The following is a 3,722-nucleotide window of genomic DNA, read 5'->3' as shown; positions in this document are numbered from 1 at the left end:
GGGGGAGACTGTTTCAGGGTGTTCAGGGGAGACTGTATCAGTGTGAACTGGGGAGACTGTATCAGTGTGTACAGGGGGAGACTGTTTCAGGGTGTTCAGGGGAGACTGTATCAGTGTGGACTGGGGAGACTGTATCAGTGTGTACAGGGGGAGACTGTTTCAGGGTGTTCAGGGGAGACTGTATCAGTGTGGACTGGGGAGACTGTATCAGTGTGTACAGGGGGAGACTGTTTCAGGGTGTTCAGGGGAGACTGTATCAGTGTGGACTGGGGAGACTGTATCAGTGTGTACAGGGGGAGACTGTTTCAGGGTGTTCAGGGGAGACTGTATCAGTGTGGACTGGGGAGACTGTATCAGTGTGTACAGGGGGAGACTGTGTCAGTGTGTAAGAGGGGGAGACTGTATCAGTGTGTAAGAGGGAGAGACTGTATCAGTGTGTACAGGGGAGACTGTATCAGTGTGTACAGGGGAGACTGTATCAGTGTGTACAGGGGAGACTGTATCAGTGTGTACAGGGGAGACTGTATCAGTGTGTACAGGGGAGACTGTATCAGTGTGTACAGGGGAGACTGTATCAGTGTGTACAGGGGAGACTGTATCAGTGTGTACAGGGGAGACTGTATCAGTGTGTACAGGGGAGACTGTATCAGTGTGTACAGGGGAGACTGTATCAGTGTGTACAGGGGAGACTGTATCAGTGTGTACAGGGGAGACTGTATCAGTGTGTACAGGGGGAGACTGTGTCAGTGTGTAAGAGGGGGAGACTGTATCAGTGTGTAAGAGGGAGAGACTGTATCAGTGTGTACAGGGGGAGACTGTATCAGTGTGAACTGGGGAGACTGTATCAGTGTGTACAGGGGAGACTGTATCAGTGTGTACAGGGGGAGACTGTATCAGTGTGTTTAGGGGGAGACTGTTTCAGAGTGTTCAGGGGAGACTGTATCAGTGTGAAATGGGGAGACTGTATCAGTGTGTAAGGGGGAGACTGTATCAGTGTGTACAGGGGGAGACTGTTTCAGGGTGTTCAGGGGAGACTGTATCAGTGTGAACTGGGGAGACTGTATCAGTGTGTACAGGGGGAGACTGTATCAGTGTGTACAGGGGGAGACTGTATCAGTATGTAAGAGGGGGAGACTGTATCAGTGTGTACAGGGGGAGACTGTGTCAGTGTGTAAGAGGGGGAGACTGTATCAGTGTGTAAGAGGGAGAGACTGTATCAGTGTGTACAGGGGGAGACTGTATCAGTGTGAACTGGGGAGACTGTATCAGTGTGTAAGAGGGGGAGTTTATAATGAGGTTGGAGTTTTAACTAAAAATCAGATGCCAACTGTTCACCATTGTTTACCTCAAACTGAATTCCGTTTATTTATGATAAATAGTCATTTTTGTTCAGTACAGAGACATGGCCCATTCTTTCTGAGAACCGAGCTGCGCAGGACAGGGATTGGAGACTTCTGTATACTTTGTAAAATCTTTAACGTTCGGGTACAGTGAGGCTTAATTTCCAGCAAGATATCCGAATGAGGCAGGACAAGAGGGTATTTCCGGGAGGAAAGCCCAGGCAGATGAGGGTCCTGCGGGCAATAGTGGAGCGATGGAAATCAGAACACTGAAGGGGTCAGAATTAGAAGCTACACTGGAGGACTCTGAGCCAGGGGAGATTACAGAGAAAAACACGATCTCAGTGACGCTGTGATTGTAAAGGAAGGATGGTGATTTTAAACTTGGATTGTGGCCTCTTTTGTATTTTCAAATCTGAAATAGCCAGAGTTTTGAACAATAGAAGAGTTGAAAGTTATTGTTGGACCAGAGAGAGAGTGAAGTTGAGGCCAAGATCAAACCAGTGTCAGTCTGAATTAACGCCGCGAGTTGACTTGTGGGAATTAATCCTGCTCCTGTTTAAGTGATCAAAAAGGGTCTTTCTCACTGTGGCAGGCAGTAACTAGTGGGGATTCCCGAAGGATCAGTATGTGCATCCCAGTTGTTCACTATATTTATTGTGAATGTGAGGTCTTCCATTTTGGAAGCAGTAACAGCACAATATAATCTTATTGAAACGGTAATAAGTTGCAGCACGCCGCTGTGCAGAGGGACCTGGGTGTCCTTGTGTATGAATCACAGAGGGTCGGTCTGCAGGTACAACAGGTCATTAGGAAGGCAAATGGAATTTTGTCCTCCATCGCTAAAGGGATTGAGTTTAAGAGCAGGGAGGTTATGCTGCAGCTGTACAAGGTGCTGGTGAGGTGACACCGGGAGTACTGTGTGCAGTTTTGAAGTTGAGGAGATTGGCTTATGAGTAGACTGGGGTTATATTCATTGGAATGTAGATGAATCGGGGCAATCTTATAGAAAGGGAATAGATAAGACAGAAGCTGAGAGGATGTTTCCACTGGCAGATGAGACTAGAACACGAGGACATAGCCTCAAAATGAGGGGATGCACATTTCGGACTGAATTGAGAAGGAACTTTGTCACCCGGAGGGTTGTGAATCTGTGAAACGCCCTGCACAGGGAAGTGGTTGAGGCTTCCTCAGTAAATGTTTTTAAAGCTAAGATGGACAATGTTTAGAACAGTAAAGTAATTAAGGGTAATGGTGAGAGGGCGGGCAAGGGGAACTGGGGGCATGGAAAGATCAGCCATGATCTTATTGAATGGCAGAGCAGGCTCGATGGGCCGAATGGCCTCCTCCTGCTGCTGCGCCATGATGAAGGGACCAAATGAAGGAACATTTCTAAGTTTGCTAATAACACAAAACTGGGCGAGGTTGTGCAAAGGAGGCAAAGAGACGCAAGGTAACTTAGTAAGTAAAATAACATTGTCATAATCCCTGCTCACATTAGAGAGATGTCTGGTGGTGGTTTAACCTGAGGGCGACCACACCTTAGGAAAGGGAAAAGGTTGAGGAGATGGTACCTTCCTGGTGACTTTAACCATTGCAGCAATTGAACCTATGTTATTGTCATCACAAACCAACAGTCCAGCCAACTGAGCTAACCAGGTGGTGGGGTGGTGGTGGCAGTGATCAAACCTCCTACTATCCAATCAGAGGAGGCAGAGACCCAGCTCTTGACTCCGTCCTTACACAGGGATTCGTCCACAAAGTCAGGAACTGGACTCTTTGCTCCAAATCCCTTCACCCTGGACCAGGGACGAGAGACCCTGGTTAGCCTCTGGGTCCACCAGGTACTGCACATCCAAAATATACCCAGAAAGAAAACACACATCAACCGCAATCAGCTGATTACCACAAACACTGCCTACAAACACAACCAGTTTCAATCGCTCTGAGTCACAGTGGCTCCCTCCGGGGTCCCAGCCTTCCTTATATAATTGTATTTATTAAATCAGAGGCTGTTGTTCTCACTTGCTTGTCCTTGTGGGGATGAAGACAGGATCTCTCAGGGGGAGAGTTTATAAAAACCACAGAGTATCCTGTACATCCTGATGGAAAAATATCCTGTAAATATGAAACTAACTAGATGCCTGCTTTTTTTACCATGAAACACAGGGAGGCAAAATATAACATTTATACCAATGGAGGGGCAACAGGAGGAGACCATCTATCCCCTGCACCTGCTCCATTATCCATCACAATCTCTCTCCTCCCCCATTGCCAGATTCCTTTATTGCAATATAGACACGGGAAAAACAAACTCAGATCCCTTCTCCCCTCGTCTCTCACCCCCGACCAACTCCCATTCTCCCCTCGTCTCTCACCCCC

This window comes from Chiloscyllium plagiosum, unplaced genomic scaffold, assembly GCF_004010195.1.
Source record: "Chiloscyllium plagiosum isolate BGI_BamShark_2017 unplaced genomic scaffold, ASM401019v2 scaf_1887, whole genome shotgun sequence".
NCBI classification, from domain to species: Eukaryota; Metazoa; Chordata; class Chondrichthyes; order Orectolobiformes; family Hemiscylliidae; genus Chiloscyllium; species Chiloscyllium plagiosum.
This window is presented reverse-complemented; position numbering follows the sequence as displayed.